Raw genomic sequence first — 19,113 nt, 5'->3', positions numbered from 1 at the left:
TCGTTCAGAGCATTTTTTTTTTTTGCTTTCCCACTACATTTAGGTGCTGTCCTAGCATCCACATCTGGGCTGGAGAGAGCTTGCTCTGTGTGGGAGCCTGCCGGCTTGGAAGATTTGGGTAGACAACCCCAAGAGTGTTTGTAGCTAGAGGGCCCAGACATGATGAGAGTGTCCTGCTCAGACGTAGGCTCACTCTCCCCGGCTGAAACTTGCATAGTATTGTGGATTGGAGACAGGGTGGAGATGAAAGGGGCTGGCACTTCTGGAGTGTCGTGAGAGGAGTCTTGTCTGCTGTTCCTCTATTGTCTGCCTGCTTGCTGAGTCCACCTGATACTTGAGAGAAATGAACCCCTGATGTGAGATCAAGGTCTCTCACCCCTTCTCACCTTGCCATTGATGCTGATCACCTAATGCTAAAGTGATGGAGTGTAGATCTACGTGCATTTTAAAAAGCATTGAGCATTTTGCTAGATGTGGAAATATAAGTAAATAGCTATTGGCACAGGTATAAAGGGCAAATATACTGACACATTACTAAATATTTTCACTGTGTCAGTTATATTACTTCCCTCTGATGACATGGTGATGCAAATATTGGTTACATCTGGACTGATTCTTTTTCCAGCCCCAATTACAATTGTAGCTATTACACATGAGCATGTTGATTAATTACTACCAGAATATAGCATTATGGCAGCTCATGAAACAGATTAATGGAAAAATTACTTTACTCATGAGACAATGCTTTTAGTATGAATATTCAACTTTGGTGATTTACTGTTATTATTGATTAGTTGTCTGAAAGAATACATATAGTTGAGATGTTCTTTGTATTTTACAATGATGCCTATAAATCATTTTGCACAGCAGTGTCAGACTGTTAGCATTTCCTGATTAAATTACAGAATATGCTTGCGACATTCTAAATTTGTTGTCGATCCCTTTCACAAAGATTTATCTCAGATTTCCATATTAAAATTCGGCATAATTGCAAAGAAAACAGTTGTGCAGTTGCTCTGAAACACCTGTTAGAAACTTACATAAGGATGTAACAAGTATGCAATACATTAAATACGAAGAGTTGTAGCTTCCCAGCCCCTGAATGATGTGGGCAATAGCAAACTGTTTGGGAAGATATAGTGAGATCTGCAGAAATGAGATGCTTGACTTTGAGGAAAGAAATCTAAATCTGCAACTAAACTTTGGACAGCATGATGCGCATCTTGTGAGTAAGGGGTGAGAGGCACTTAGTATCTAGTCTCACTTCATTGATATGCAGTTTCCCATTCTCACACCCACAGGATAGAAATGAGACAGTGACGTGAAGGTCAGAGAGGTAAACTGGTGACTTCAGCTCACCACATGCTTCTCTGGACTTCCATCAGCTTCGCCACATCATCATGGCACGTCTCTGACCCACTTGCTTCTCCACTTCAGTGGAGCACTTTGAAGCTTGCTGGCACCTTTCAGAGCAATGCAGTTGCCATGACATTTTGCACATTGGCACAAGCACCCAACTCATGATGTGAACCAGGCTGCATCTCATGCATTTTCAATCGGTCTCTTATTGCTCACTCACTCTGTGCCTACTTGGATACTCACAGCATCCCTGTCTTGCCTTGCCTTTTTACACTTGACCCCTCATCCTGAGTTTAAAGGCTCACAGTAATTCTGTTTTTCCTTACTGTGTAGTCAGGCACAAAGCCAGACAGTTGTTGCTGATACATAGTTGTCAGTAGCAATTAGTCAAAGGGGCGGACATGTTGCTGTAGATCATCATGCTACATCAATGTTTTCCCTGGATCATGTGTCAATGGTGTACATGGCAAACACAATCTTCAACCAAATGGCCACATCTCAAAGTCTAAGGAGATTATTCCTCAGTGAGTTCAGGGGGCACTATTAGCAACTCAAGATCCTAGTATAAGGGCATCATCTGATATCAGTTCAGCAGCTTAGATATCATCATTTGGCCACTTGGGACAGTCAGGGTCAGGGGCCTGATATTTTCCAGGGAGCAAGCCGTGGTCAGTCCTACAGGCCCAGTTTGACCAGTCAGGGGACATAAAGTAAGTTAGTTGGGAGCTGCACAGACAATGGTCAAGGGTCTGTTCCTTGATCAGTCAGGGCTGTATCTCAAAGACAGTCGGCGGGCAGGAGGGGGAGCTGTGGAACGATGGACTAACGTCAGTCCTGTGGACCTGACCACTGAAAGTCAAGTATCTGGGACAACTGTTGACGTAAGGAAGCTGGGGAACTCAATTGTGGGGACTGGAGGCAACATGCTGGGAGATTGTGCAGATGAGAAAAGGTGGCACTATATTTTGTTTGGAGGTGGAGGACAGAATGCCATGACGTGCTGTCCAGTTATCTGCCGTGAAATACCTTCCCTACCACGGCCATCGGAGGATATAAGATGGCCCTTCCACGTCAGATTTCCAGGTAGATTGTGTCTACGTATTTGTATCAGTACTGTCCAGACAAAGTTCACCACTTGACCCACGGAATTGCTGCTCCAAACAACTGAATGATACCCAAGGTGATGGGATGGATGATGAGGATCTGTGAGAGCAGCAGTATTGTATGAAGTAAGACCATGAGTACTGGCTGTAGACAGAACAACACCTTGAGCATCCAATAGAGCTACAACATTGGCTACAGCAACACAGAGAGGTCTTCCTGGTGAGCATCATTCAATGGAACTGAGGTCTGTGATCACATATTTCACTGACTGTAAATGTTACGACGCTGCTGAATCCAGTATCCTCTGCATAATCCCAACTGTAACTGCAGTTTTTAATGCTTTGATCTTTCATGCTGTTTAATAAAGGGCAAGATTACAACCAAATGGAAGCTTTCATAACTTCTGATTTTTCCTCATTCAACGTAATGCAGCTTCATACAAGAATAGGTTCACCATCAGCTCGAACTCCCGCAAATGTTGGGGATCACAGGAAGGATGGAAGGACTGGCAACATCTAGAGTGGCTGGAGAAGAGATTTTTAAGTGTTCTGTATGTGGTTCCTCAGCACTCTGGGTGCCTCCTGGCATTGCCCTTGTGAGGAAGGGCACCTGGAGTGATGTCAATGTCCCTCATTTCCCTGGCCATTTGACAGAGATACAAAGCAACACTGGCAGGTCTGTGTGCGTATCCAGCAGGCAATGAGTGTGCTCGACCTGTCTCTCTATGACAGCCACCAACCTGTCCATGGAGGCAGGCAGACAGTCACATGTGAGCACAGTACAAATCCTCAAGCCACCGTGGCACATCTTGAAATGGCCTTGAGGACAATTGATTCTCGGACTCCTGTATCTACATCCTAAAGGAACCTTCAGATACAATTTCTTCATGAGGAGGCTGTTTGGCAGCTGCTAGAGGTTGTTGCTAGTCCTGGGCTTGTTAGTGCTTTGGTTCCTCTTCTATTTCTCCATGTCTCTCTTGCACTGTAGTCACAATGACATGAGTTCTGCTGTGGACATGATTCTAGTCTTGATGTTGAGGATCTTATGTTCTCATTCTCGCTATCATTTCCCAAACGACTCAAAATTGTCCGCATTGTTCAGGGCTTGGGAAAGTACACCTCATTATTTTTAGGGATAATGTTTCCTTTAAATAACAGACTCAGAGATGAGTATGATACCCAGTTTCACTGTTTGTAATGTCAAACCAAAACCAGTTTGACGTAAGAATGAGGATGTATTTGTGGTGATAAAGTGATCCAGCTGTTACCTAGTCAGATTTAGGTGAGTTTATTTGATAACGGCAGTTGCTATAGTCACAGGGGACCACAGGACTACTCTAGAGAGAGAGACAACTGGTGGTGATTTAACATGAGGGTCTCCATGCTTCAGGCGAAGGGAGAGGTTGAGAAGAAGAGTCCTTCATGGTAAGCTCAGCCAGCGCAAGAATTGAACCCACACTGTTGGCATCACACTATCCATCCAGCCAATTGAGCTATTCAACCCTTTGATTTTGGCAACATATGTGAGTAAAATTATATGTTTACAAAGGATAACCCTTATAGATAAGCTCACCATAAACTCACAAGGCAGAAAAGTCTATTGACTGTGTAGGACTTGTGATAAAATTCCCAAGGTCTACTCCTAAATTCCATTTCAATTTTACCACTTGTTTATACTATTTCAATCTCTAATTTTGATGCAGTATAAAGTTTGTAACTACCTCTTCTATTGATAAAACCATTTATTGTTAGATACATAACATTGAGTGCTCAGTTACTTTTCAATTAAATAGGACATACATTAAGTCTCCACTTTCTTTCATATTCACTAAGTCCCTTGCCTTCTCAGCAGAAAAGAACTTGCATTGAAACAGCATGTTACATCCTTGACGTACTCAAAGTGCTCATCAACCCATGAAGCACTTTGTAATGAAAGTATCATGCAAATGAAAGCAAATGCAGTCGCCATTTTTTGTTCAGAATGTGATTCAGTAAATGGCAATGAGTTAAACAGCCTAATGACTTGTTTTAGTGATTAGTTGAAAGATAAGATCAGTCTAGTACACCTGACCTTCTTCAAATAGAGCCATGGGCATCTTGTTGAAAAGGCAATACCTCTAACAGAAGAGCACTTGTTCGATATTGCACTGCAGTGTCCGAATAGATAATATGCTCAATTCTCTGGTCTATCTGCTGTTTAGAAGTGCATGTTGCTACTGAGCCACCTACTACTGAAACAGCAATATCCTCTTGAAATCACATCAATATTTTCCAAAGTCCTTTTCATATCGCCAAAGGAAGACACTAAACATACAGATATGGGGAAAGACAAACCTGTGCTAGGGTTATTTCACAGCATTTGCGGCAAAAACCGGCCTGTCATCTGCAAAACTGGCAGCCCCAGTTGGAAGAACAATTACATTCAGCCTGCCACATAAATAATATCCTTTAGGAAATGGATGAACTGACTCATGATGCATTTTTATCAAAATTTAGCTTTAGCTCTTAAATTCATGAGTTCTGTGGTTTCAAAAATCCAAACCTGATAATTGTGAAATAATTTCATATTCTTCAAAACAACTACAAGGTTAAAGATCATTTTAGTAAGGCACTTATTATTTATGCTATTGTCAGGCTTATGTAGCGTATGCATCTTTGTAATGCTGAATGCATATTTTCTGAGTAATTTGTCCTTCTTTTCAATTAAAAAAATGTTTTTTTAATCATGCAATGAGTGACAAAGTCAAGGCAAGTTGAATTGTTGCTGTCCCTACAATATTTGCACTTTTCTAGCTCTTTTTTGTAATGTGGAGCTATTTCAATTATCCTTGCTTGAAGTATTCCAAATGAAGCACATAAATATTCTGATTGAATAATACAGATGCGCAAGAATTTCCAAAGGTGCTTTAGTCACACTTGGATCAATGTCAGGAGGGGTAGAGGAGTGGTTGAACACTTATGTAAAAATGTAACATCATAACAGAAAGGTAATGGAGTGGAAAATATACTTCTATAAGCAAACTGATGCATACAGCATATTGACAGATATGAAAAAAAAATTATTTTAGTCTCTCAACACTTAAAATTACTCCAAATGTTTTCTTCCGTATTGATTGTGATAGGATCCATGCAGAGAAAATTATTAAATTTGTGAGGGAATCCAAAATAAGAGGTCATTAATATTAGATAGTCACTGAAAATCCCATAAGCAGTTCAGAAAATCTTTAGCTGACAAATGGTAAGCATATGGCATGTATCACTACTGACAGTAATTAAGGAAAATGGCGTGCATTTAAGAGGAAGCTACATCAGCTCATGAGGGAGATAGAAATAGAAGGCTTTTTCACTCACTAAATAATGTCCAGCATTGAAGACTCAGTACATTAATGGTCGATAGCAAACTGTCTTGCAAAAGAAAGTTGTTTGATCTTAAATTGTGCTGTACGTGCAGGATTTTGTATGAGGATTGAAGATGCTTCTATGAAGTCATAAAGACACTGTTTGCTTACAAAAGTAATCTATTGTATATAATAAATCACTGTTAAAGGGCTGTTAATATGAACCTCACAGAGACCATCTACTTGTCAAAAAGTATTTGAATACCCAATGACCAACTGAAAGAATTGCACAACATGAATTCAAGTTTCAAAACTTTTTACTCTAACAAATGAATTAACTCTGTGGTACTTAGTAGGCAGCTAGAATTCCAGAAAGTTACAGAAAAAAAATATTGTTCTCACTTTGCAACTCAAAAATTTCATGCTACGGTTGCAATTAATATCCCACTCTCTGCAGAATAGCATCTTTCACAAAAACCAGCTAAAACATCACTCTCAACTTCCAATGTATTCTCTTCTCCCAGTTTCACTAAGTAATAATGGTGATGGACTGTCAAAAGAAGCTTTTCTCTCTTATTGTGGAAGTTTCACAATGAAAACTTGCAGCAAAGCCTATTCCAATGTTTTTTTTCACTCGCTGGATGAATCTTTCAGATTCCTTAGCATGTCATGGCATGTGATGGGAGACTATCTCCAGTGCTGCGTATGATTTGGTTATTTATAGTAAGGCCTCATGTTTCGCTCTACTGACAACATTAATTACAGTCCTTTTCTCTCAATATCTGTGTAAAACATCCTACATGTTTTTCTGCCCAAATCTTGGAGACTAGGGGTAGATTTTTCTCAACTTCTAAATACCTAGGACAATGGTGAGAAAGTTGGAAAAATCAGTCAAGAATAGAAACATGAGATTCTCTGCATTGAGAAACCAATGACCCAATTTTACCCTTAAGGCTTCAACAATGAGATGAGATCCTACTTGTGAGGGTCCTGTTTGCATGCATTAACATCTCATTATTAGCTAAACGCGTCTCGCTCATACGCAAGTTGCTATTCTCCCAAATACTGATGAGAAACTAGGGGTCACCATTTCCCGAGTTGAAAGTCAGTATCAGCAGCTAGTGTCTGCAACTCACCAGTGTCTTCTGTGGGCCTCCATCTTGGCCAGCACGGTACACATTCTATGGGCTGTGAGCACCTTTACCTTCTATCCACTGGAGTTAGCATTAACAAAACACTAGCCCCACCACCTCATCATAGCACAACGTGGGCTAACTTATAGAATCGTTCAGCACTTCACCACGGCAATTTGATGCTCACTGACATATTAATGCACAACATCAGTGATTTTGTGATGCTAGCCTGCTCTGTGCACAGGGACAATCACCTACTTTATGTGCCAGAACAGAGTACAGCTCAGGGCTCTGAGCTAATTTTTTTTTAGTGCTCATTCACTTTGTGCTTACCATGGACATTCACAGCATCTCAGCTTTCTCCTTGCCCTTTAGTACAGACAGACATCCATGCAACCTGTCATGCTTGCCAACATTGAACTGTCAAGGTAATAAATGAGTTGCTGTATGGCACCATGCTACATCAATGCCACATCTGTAGCATGTGCCAAAAGCTACGCAGCACACACACTGCATGGACTTCAACCAGATAGCCACGTCTGTAAGATTAAGTGATGCTGTCCTTAGGTAAGATGATATGTACTACACTTATGTGCCAGTCAAGGACATCATGTCACTTCAGGGCAAGAGTTTAGCCATGGTCTGTCAGGTGCATGGAACAGTCTGGTCCTCTCCCATGAGCTCAAGGCTTCACTCCTCATCAGGGGTGAGGAAAGCAATGTCAGCTGTTTCACTTCCAATCTTTCATCTTTTTGGGCTGTTTTCTTCTGTGATACAGAGTCAAGAGTCATAGAGATGTACAGCATAGAAAAAGACTCTTCATTCCAACTTGTCCATGCCGATCGGATATCCGAAATTAATCTAGTCCTATTTGCCAGCATTTGGCCCATGTCCTTCTAAACCCTTCCTATTCGTAATCTTATCCAGTTGCGTTTTTAAATGTTGTAATTTTACCAGTCTCCACCACTTCATCTGGCAGCTCGTTCCAAACATGCACCACCCTCTCTGTGAAAAATTTGCCCCTTACGTCCCTTTTAAATCTTTCCCCTCTTACCTTAAACTTAAGCCTCTGGTTTTACACTCCCCTACCCTGTTCACCCTATCCATGTCCCTCATGATTTTATAAACTTCTAAAAGATCACTCCGCAGCCTGGAACACTGCAGGGAAGAAAGACACAGCCTATTCAGCCTCCCCCTATAGCTCAAACTCTTGTAAACCTTTTCTGAGCCCTTTTAAGTTTCACAGCATCTTTCCAATAGCTGATAACAAAAGAGAGGATTCAGTGAGATTGCAGGAGCTGAAAGTGGTGAGTAAGGAGCAGGAAAGGTGAGCAGGTGTATTGAGTGAGTGAATAGGAAGTACAGAAGAGAGGTAGACATTGTCCTTTGAGGGGATGACAGTGGTGATATCCATTGAGGAAAGATGCTGCATACAATAGTGAGAGTGATAGACCATGAGCCTTGGTGATGGTGAGTGCAGTGGCAGAGTAAAAGTGAGTGTGAGGTAGCAGAGGGAAGATAAGAGCACTTACCCTTGCAGAGTGAAGAAAGTCATTGAAATTCTTGCAGCACTGTTGCACATTCCTCTAGGCCATGAGCTTCACCCTGCCTTGAGTGGCAGTCTCAGACCAGGCTGGCAGGGTCTGGTGCTGTGGTCTCCATTGGTGTTCCTGATGAAAGAGGGCAGATCTCCTTCTGCCAGGAGCTCCAGATCCCTGTTAGTGAAGCGGGGTGTCAAATTCCTTCTGTGAGTCATCTCCTTTGGATTTGTTGGGGGAACAACACACCATTGTGGACAGCTCCTGGCTTGCCTCATATAGAATGATGCCTAGCTGGAGCCTAACTATGGCATTTGTGGCATGATTACCCAAAGGCATTGGCACTGGTGAGTATGTATGTGTTAGGAATGGGAGGTCAAATCTCTCTGATAATAAAAATCAAATCACAAGCCCCCAGTCTGTTACAATGGGAGTGGAGGTCCCCTTCTATTAATTAAACCTAAAACACACAGAGAAGCTTGCATCATCTCACATTATCTGTTAAACTGGTATGGAGAAGGGGAGGTTAAATGAAAGAAAATCCTTAATATTCACTTTATAAATAACAATTAACAATGTACTTACTTAACCCTGCAGTGAATAAATTAACAGAGTTACTAACAGACTGATCAAATCCTCCTTAACTACTAACAATTCTCTAACTGAACTAAATTCTACTGGTATGCTCTTCCAATAAACACAAGTCCCACTTATATAAACCCAAGTAATAAGAAAATATATTAAAACATAGTCTCTCAAAGTCTCCACACATTTCTTTTGCTGTTCTCAAGTCATAAACGCGTCTCTTTCACTAATCCAGCTGCCAGATATTTTCTCTGTGAAGTCTTCTGTGAGGACTCTTAGCCAGAAGTGCCATGGTACCTTTTGTGGCTAGATGGTGATTTCTTAGAGAGCTTAGCGATTTCTTGTGAGAGTTAAATGCTTATTTCTCAGATGGCGATTGTCCCTCACAATGATTTTCAAAAACTGTCTCCTTATATACCTTGGATGGCATATCACTTTTCTTACAATAGCATTGATCTGAGGTTGTCAAAACCATCAGTTTTAAATTCAATTGTCTTTCAGTCACTAAATGCTTGGTTTAAATTAACTGGCTGATTCCAGCTAGTTGCCAAAACTTCAAAACAAGCCTAAGGTTTCTAATCACACTGTCAATTGATACATGTTTCAATTTCAGAACTGGCTGTAACCCTTCAGTTGCTTAGACACATTTCCCATATAAATCTCTAGGCTTAGAAAAGCACTTTACCTCTTAGAGGAGCCATGCACTCTTCTCCCTTATCATTTATTTTACAAACAAATTCTAGCTTCCTACCTTCCAGTTCACGATTACTCTACATAACTTCATAACAGTATGCTTCTGCAGACTTCTAGATTGTGAGAGGGCAGTTTTGTCGAAGGTGGATGCATTATTGATAGGATGAGCAATGGAGAATTGTGGGAGAAAGCATGACAGCGCTCCTGGTAGGAGATCATTCATGAAGTTCCCTGAAATTGATGCTTAACCAAAGTATAGAAAAATCTGGCCTGATGGTCTATCCAGGATCACCAAATTGATTTTGCCTTTGCTTTCAATTGAATATCTTACATCATTTTCTCAGTCCAGTATTTACAGCAATTAAGTTAGCCAAGGGTGAGGGGCCAGAAGACTGGAGGTTGGCTAACGTGGTGCTATTATTTAAAAAAGGCTGTAAGGAAAAGCCAGGGAACTATAGACCAGTGATCCTTAATCAATGGTGGGTAAGTTGTTGGAGAGGATTTTGTGGGACAGGATTTACATGTATTTGGAAAGACAAGGACTGGTTAAGGATAGTCAACGTGGCTTTGTGAGTGGGGAATCGTGTCTCTCTAACTTGGTTGAGTTGTTTGAAGAGTTGGCAAAGAAGATTGATAAAGGCAGAATGGTAGACGTTGTCTACATGGACTTCAGCAAAGCACTCAACAAGGTTCCACATGACAAACAAATTAGTAAGGTTAGGTCACATTGGATCTGGGGATTGCTAGTCAATTGGATGCAAAATTGGCTTAAAGGTAGGAGACAGAGGGTTGTGGTAGAGGGTTGCTTTTGGTCTAGAAGTCTGTGACCAGCGGTGCCACAAGGATCAATGCAGGCACCACTGCTTTTCAGCATTTATATAAATGATTTGGATGTGAACAAGGGAGATATGGTTAGTATGTTTGCAGATGACACCAAAATTGGTGATGTAGTGGTCAGTGAAGAAAATTATCTCAGAGTACAATAGGACATCGATCAGATGGGCCGATGGGTCTAGGAATGGCAGATGGCATTTAGTTTAGATAAATGTGAGGTGTTGCATTGATAAGACAAACCAGGGCAGGACTTATAGTATTAATGTTAGGAGCCGGGGGTGTGAAGCCGAACAAAGAGACCTAGGGATGTGGGTGCATAGTTCTTTGAAAGTGAATTGCAGAGTAGACAGGGTGGTGAAGAAGGCATTTAGCGTGCTTGCCTTCATTGGTCAGAACGTTAAGGAGAGAAGTTGGGAGGTCATGTTGCGGCTGTACAGGACATTGGTGAGGCCACCTTTAGAATAATGCATACAATTTTGGCCACCCTTCTGTCAGAAAAATGTTGTTAAATTTGAGAGGGTGCAGAAAAGATTTAGAAGGTTTTTGCTGGGACTGGAGGGTTTGAGTTATAGGGAGAGGCTGAATAGGTTGAACCTTTTTTCCCTGGAGCATCGAAAGCTGAGGGATGACCTTTTTAGAGGTTTATAAAATCATGAGGGGCATGTTTAGGGTGAATAGTCAAGGTCTTCTTCCTAGGGTGGGAGAGTCCAAAACAAGAGGGCATAGGTTTAAGGTGAGAGGGGAAAGATTTAAAAATAACCTGAGGGAAAACCTTTTCAAGCAGCGGGTGGTGCATGTATAGAATGAGCTGCCAAAGGTAGTGGTGGAGGCTGGTACAATTGCAACATTTAAAAAGCATCTTGATGGCCATATGAATAAGGAGAGTTTGGAAGGATATAGGCTAAATGTTGGCAAATGGGACTAGATCAGGTTGGGGTGTCTGGTAAGGACGGACGAGTTGGACCAAAGGGTCTGTTTCCGTTATGTTTGACTCTATGACTCTGTCACCCTGTCCGGTTGAACAAGAGATTTCAGGGTTCACATGACAATATTCATTTATCCATTATACTTGAAATTAAACAGACAGTCCCAGCACATAATCACCATGTAAAATCTCACATTCAAAGCAGATGGGGGTAAATTTTATTTTTCCCTTCATAATGAATGGAGTAAAAACCAACTGTTAATAGATGTCTAAATATTAACATTGTAAAAGCCCTAACAAAGATGGCTGACCTGACCATGTGACTGAACTTAAAAATAACCTTCTGAAAATTTCTACAAAGTCACTGAGATAAAAGTCAGACAACACCCATGTGATGATGGGTCTGGAATGTTAGGTATTGTGTTACGATCCGTTACATAGATGGTCATTTTAAGACTAAACATTTAAACAACAGAAATGCAAATAAAAAATTCTGACAATCTGTTAATGACTTTCCATTTAACCCCTGAAGTGGACCATAGAAGCTGGCTATCTATAATGCGAGCCTTTGCCTTGGTGGTAGCTGCTTCTTTTCCCCTGGGAGGCTTGTCACATGACTCCCTCAATGTTGAACCAATTTTTTTTTCATTATAGTTTTAAAATAGCAAACAATTAAGGGTCATCACATCTACTGATAAAATCAATACTCCTAACTCTGGGCTACACAGGAAAAGCTTCTAGCTTGCTAAAATCAGTGACCAACCTGTATTTATGTACTCGGTAAGTTGAAACCTCCATTTGTCAAAACATTGAAGTAGAAGTCACATTTCAGCATAATATCTTCAGAAGACTTTCAAATGGATTTTTAAAGGGAGGAAACTGTCTACAATTTCTCTATTGGCTAGCTAATCAACCCAGCTCAGATTTGTTGTCTTTGCAAAGTCAAAGCCTACAAACAGAGGGAGTGGGGAAATGCACCCCCGCTGTTTAAAAGAAGGTGAAAAATTCAGTCACAATCTGCTTAGGGATAGATGGTGATCTGGGGAGAGAGATTTGTTTCAAAATTTAGATCTTTTCCATAACAGAAATTGGTACCTCACATATGAGATTGGTTCCAAAGAAAATAGTCAAAGATTCGTCCAAAGCTAATGAAATCTGAGGAAGGTCCAACTATAAGGAATGAGCCAAACTAAACTAATTGGAAACCAAAAGGGGAGATTCTCATAGCCAATATGACCTGTAAAACAAAATCAATGACCACAATAAACATTTCTTATCCCACATTAGAAAATGGAACATCAAGTAAACCTTTATCAGTTTTGATTCTGTATCTTCTTGTACATTTGTAGGCGTGATTCTGTTGTGAGAGGTGACCCTGTGAGTAAAAGTGTATGTAATAAACTCCACTCACTGAAAGCTAGGTTGCCATTTTACAGACATGCATATACATAGGAAAGTATACAGAGCAGCTGCAACGTGTAACCAACATTATTTTTGATCTTAGATCTTTAAAGCTCTGCCCTGAAATTTTCTTTCATTTAACTTATTTTTCTAATCAATTGGCTCAGAGATGGTACTACAGAGATGGGCAGGTGGACTTGAACTTGGATCTGGGATAGGAACACTACCACTGTGCTACAAGATGGTCTCCCTTAGGAACAAGTACATTACATCACTCCAAATATTCACTCAGTACTCGGCTCCTTGTCAGAACCAGCAGCATCTTGGGCAATGTAGGTAGAAAGATTAAGGAATTGAGCATCGGTTGAATCAGTAAAATGAGTGAGGAAAAGGAAATAACAATGGCAAGGATGAAGCAAATAACTGCTAACCAGGACTGCAGAGCCTTGTGACTCATACATCAAGGGCCTACTGTTGGTGTATATGGAAAAGTCCTGCAACCTCATGTGTACATGAAGGAAAGTTTATTGGTACTGTGGCCAAACTTTCAGCATTTGCCATCTCTGTGGACATTTACTTTTGAACCTCAGTGACACAGCTACTAAACACAATGGGACATCACCAATGAATGGTCAAATTGCTACAGTGGAGGACATACATGTGAATGTACAACAGGCTCATGGCCTCATTTAATCCACTGGTGCATCAAAGTAAAGAGCAATGACATACGGAAAGATTAGCCTCAGGTGCATCACGGACTAAGGAGGAAAGGGGTGAATTTCAATTGTGATTGCTTTCCACCTCTTAAGCCCAAGATGGTGAGGTATTGTTTGATTTACTCCATCCATTTATTGCTCTGAGCCATTACTGAGGTAGGCTAAAGAGTACTTCCCAAAAGTTCCAATCTTTAAAATATCCACAGCTAAAAGAACCTTTGAGATAAAATTAAAGAGAGGGTTTATTAACAAAGCATTCAAAACAGGGAAATTGCTCCACTACTTCATTCATACACATAGATATACAAGGATGAAAGAATGAGAAAGGGAATAAAATAAATTATAATTTATGAATTGCTTAAAATTCAAAGATTTTGGTATTAATTTATGTGATTCAGAGTCCAGTGACTCAATGTCCAACTGGGAGTCTGTCTGATCTGGTAATAATTCTCTTCCTGGGAGCTGGGATACAGATCAGTGACAGCTGAAGGTGCAGTGGTATTTTTGCACACAGAAAATTAGTCCACATTGGCAGGTAAAGTCGGAATTCTTTCTGGAGATAAGACTTTTGAGAGAGAGTGTTGGATACCTGGCCTTCTAGCACTAGTATTCTGGAGAGCAATCATATCGTATTTGAAGCATTAGCTCTGCTTCTTCTGTCACAGATATTGCTAGACATGCCGAGTTTCTCCAGTATGATCTGTTTCTTTTAAAGTCCTTCCAGCTGATAAGGTTTGGCTCTGCTTTTCCCTTGATGTTATGACATTAACTGATGTCAGGAGTCAAAACTGACACTTACGCGATTCGGTAAATGTAGGTTCCAGTCATGTGACATGATGGTTTCTGCTGCATTGTTCAGGGAACTGGGGTACTTTGATTGCCCTCAGCAAAATGGTCATTTTGAGGTGAAAAGGCACTGATGACCTATCTAAGTGACTAATAGGACTGCTAGCACCAGATTGCAATTTCTTTGCGTTGTGTTCTTAATGGGATTTGGCACATCTCCAGACCGTTTCTAATCACAAAGAACAAAACTGGCACCTTGACAATCACAAAGGTAGCAGACCGAGTTTCCAGTCATTAAAGGTCTTACATATGGACTAGCTGAGCTGCCCCGGAGGATTCTGGTAATTCCAGTCATGTGATTACAGCAGCCACATTAGAGTTCAGTTGTGTTGTTCATACGTTTTTTAAAAAATTATTTAAATGGGAGAATGGCTAAAAGAATATAGCTTTACAGAAAAATTTGATTTCTCTTCATGCCTGCCTGGTTGGTTGAAAAATAATAGATTCAATTTCATTTAAAAAAACATCAAGGAGAAGAGGCAAAAAGTAATAAAGCATACAATCATTCCCTCAGTCGCTCCTAGCTCCAGGATTGTGGGGAACTCCCAGGTGCTGTGGAGATCAGCTGTCCTGGGTTTTAGCAGCACTGGATTTCCTGCGTGTTCTAGGCTACCTTGTGGTGGTTCAGTGAGTTGGAATTTTGATTTATTTGTGGGGCTTCTCTCACATCATGGATTATACATGGGGGTACACCTTGGCAGCTTCCCTCAGATTACTTCAAGTTTCTTGAGGAGGCAGGCAAAATCCTCCTGCTGCTCTTGGTCAGAGGTGTCAGGTTACCTTTGAGTTTACCACACCAGGGTCTGACAGGCTGCAAGATCCTTTGATCGCTCCTTCTCAATTGACTCCTCCTGGCTACTGTTGGATGTATCCGCCTTCTCACAGGCACTCACTGACTGACTGGGATCTGTGATGAGTCTTGCTTTTTCTGAACTTGACTTCTTTTGAGGCAGTCACAAATGCAGTGGATTTTCAGGTATGTTAACGTTCTCTAATTTATTATTTAAGAGCAGGGTCAGCCTCTGACCTGTCCCATAGCTTGTTGGACGCTACTGCCCTCGGGTGGCTTTTTGACTAGGTGTGGCATTTCTCTCACCATCTGTTTGCCTTTCTGAGAACTGCCCTTGGCTCTCCCTCTAAAGCTGAAAAGATGGCATTGGCTGAATCAACCTGCGCATCTGGCAACGATGTGATCTTCCTTTCCTTTCTAGCTTTCAGCCTGGTTTGGAAAAATTCTGCCATGTTCTCTGCCAAGTCACTCATCTCTTGTTTCCCCAGTGCTTGTCCACCATCTACAAGGCTCAAGTCAGGACTGTGATAAAATATTCTCCACTTGCCTGGATGGATGCGGCTCCAATAACATTCAAGAATTTTACAACCATTCAGGACAATGCAACCCAATGGACTGGCACCCCATCCACCATAGTCCATATTCACTCCTTTCAGTACCAACATAAAAAGACAGAAGTGAGTAGCATGTACAAAATGCACTGCAGTAACTTACTAAAGTTCCACTGACAGCACTTTTCAACCCTGACTCATCCAGTAGGGCAAGGGCAGCAGATATATGGGAATACCACCGCCTCAAGACCTCTTCAAGCCACTCACCATCTATTAGAATCATATTGCTGTTCCTTCACCATTACAGGGATAAATCTTAGAACGTCATCCCTAACAGCTTTGGTGGTGTCCCTACACCCAAAGAACTGTAGTAGTTCAAGACAACAGATCACCACCACTTTCTCCAGGGTAATTGGGGATGGGCAGTAATTGCTAACCTGGATAGAGACACTCACATTCCATGAGTATTAAAAAATAATAAGGTTCCTTTAGTTGTTTACATTGAAGTTATGAAATAAAAGGCTTAAAGCCATTAAGGCAATTGTGTCCTTAAGGAAAACTCTCCAAAGGTCACATGGTCCAGGTTGTGGCCTTTTACCCCAGTGGCTTAATCATTGGACCATGGAGCTTCTGGCTGTACTGGCATCTAGAAAGGCCTGGAAAACTACTCCATTGATCTCCTGGCCTTTGAATTTATTGGGAACCATTTCAACATGAATCAAGTAACAACTCCAGTGTAAAATGGCCCCTATGTGGAATCTCATTTGGACTGATTACCTGGTTGTTCCCCCCGACAATTGTAATGCCTCACAGTCTGCCAAAGGAAAGTCTTCCAGAAGCAAGAATAAGCCAGGGAGCTATCCCAATGCAGCAGCACACCACTACTTTGCTAACAACCGTCACCCTGGGGGCTTCTAACCATGTTGCCACAGGCGAGGAAAAACCCATCCATAAAGATGCAAACTATTCAACCATATAGTTAAGAGCTGTTGGAAATCCTAGGTCTCTTCCACAGACTAGAGAGGAGAACAGTTGGGTTTTGATTGAACATCTTACATTGACATCTGCTGTAAGAAAGACTGTAAAGGATTGTCAAGGACATGACTCATAGTTACCTTGATTCTGCCATTCTTGTATGATTGTGATATGTTTGTAGAAAATGTAAGTCTAACTCAGTAATTGTCACTGAATTCTTTGAGAAAGTTTCCAACTTAGTAGACAATGACATCTGGTAGATATTATAAGCAGTCTGGACTTCAGAGGGTGAGTTAGCATTAACACGTTTTACCTGCTATCAGTGAAGGATGGCAAAACCAGTTTCCCACTAATGACAAAAGAAACTAAACACATTCTGAACATTTGAAACTAACTGAACAACAAGCACAGATCAAAACAAACAAGCTAAAAACACAAATGGGTTTTCATTCAATCATGTGCTTTCTTATTTGACTAATAACTTCACTATAAGTGCCCTGTTAGTCCAATTTTTATAACCCAAGGCTTTTAATGACTCTTGCAGATCTTTTGATCCCAGAAGTACAGTTGTGCCTGTTGAAATGGAAGGGGTTCAGTTTATCACAGACATTTTTTTGATATTGAAAAGTGAGTACCTCAGCGATGGGCTGGTAGGGTGTGTGTTGTGAAGCAACATGTGAACCTGTAGGCATAGGGATTAGTAGGGTGTGAAAGCATTTTAGAACAGCCGTGAATAGCTTTGTCCTCATTCTACATGTCTATAAGTTATATTGTAGCATTAAGATGGAGCATTAGTGATCATCGGGCCCAATCCCTTGCCAGCTGGTCAGGCATGACCCTGCCTTGGCTGGTCACTCAGGATTGCATGTTACTTCATCAGGTAGTTAACTTCCTGCAATCAGATCTTCCATCTCTTCAAGGGGTTGAAATTTGACAAGACCCCTGCCATGCAATAAGAGAGCTGGCAGATCATCAACAGCAGTGGCACCACTGGAATCTGTGGCTACTGCTGGGACTGTAGCATTGCCTGCACCAGCAATGTGGAAGAGGCCTCTGAATGATATTAGGTTGGTTTAGGCTTGTCAGGGGCCAACTGAGCAGTTTATGAATGGAATAGATCACTGGCATAGGGGTGTGAGATCTCAGTGAGCCAGAGGATACCTAAAACAGAGGGGCGGCCCTTCCCGAAGCTTGCAATAAAGTTGTCAGGATTGCCCCCTAAGTGGTCCATAACTGGCACCACCTGCGGGCGTCAACTGGTCCTAAGGGATGGATGGCTGTCATCACCCACACCACCATTGACAAACTGTTGGCAGTGGAAAGGGACAGTCAAGCCACCTTTTCCCCTATCCCACTAATTTTACAATCCTCCCAACTTCGTGTGCCTCCCAGCACACTCCTTATGATTTCCCAGCCTTGGCAACATTTTAAAGAGCTTGAGGGCATCAGTTATTTAAGTTGTGTCTCGGCCTGGTGTGGCGATCTCATGGCGGCCAGCGTGGCTGTCTCTGAGCTCAGCATGGAGGCCTCTCAGCCCAGTGTGGCAGTCTCCCGGCCCAGCGTGGTGGTATCTCGGCCCAGCATGGTAGTCTCTAGGCTTGGCAGGGCCATCTCTGGCTTGGAGTGGCTGTCTCCTGGCCCAGTGTAATGGTTTCTCGGCCCAGCATGGCAACAGCCTTGAGGTGAAGCCCAACGCAATCTGGAGTCAAGGCCTGGTGTCAACTGAAGGCTAGGTGCCAGCAAGGGCTGAGTTGGAAGAAGGACTATTATTCTGAACTTTTACTTCTTTATTTTTCTATTTTTTTCCCCAAGAATTTGTACTTAAGAATCTGTACCTAGGTACCTTTGTACCTAAGATGGCATTGTAAGAGGCAACTTGTAAACTTTCTACTGCACTCATGTGACAATAAAGCTGATTCTAATTCTAATTCTAACCCTGGCCAAACTTGAGAACATAGGCAGTTAATTTTGCCAAAGCAACTGAACTGTCATTCCCCTTCCTTGCCCCACCCAACCCACTAATTCTGCTCCTCTTACTGTGGTTTACACATGCTGGATTCTTTAAAGTAAACCAGATAGACCCCTGTCAGAAAGCGCTGTGACCCAGTTTTAAATAGGCATTTTAGACTTTAATGATGCCAGCAGATCTCAGCTCCAATTTTTGCCCAAGATGTGCACATGGACATTATTGTGGCTTCTTCTGCTACAGCATGATAAGAGATGAGATAAGAAAGGACCCTCAATGTGGAGATAACACAGTGTGGAGCTGGAGGAACACAGCAGGCCAGGCAGCATCAGAGGAGCAGGAAAGCTGACGTTTCAGGTC

Source organism: Rhincodon typus, chromosome 5 (genome assembly GCF_021869965.1).
Source record: "Rhincodon typus isolate 14 chromosome 5, sRhiTyp1.1, whole genome shotgun sequence".
Lineage (NCBI taxonomy): Eukaryota > Metazoa > Chordata > Chondrichthyes > Orectolobiformes > Rhincodontidae > Rhincodon > Rhincodon typus.
This window is presented reverse-complemented; position numbering follows the sequence as displayed.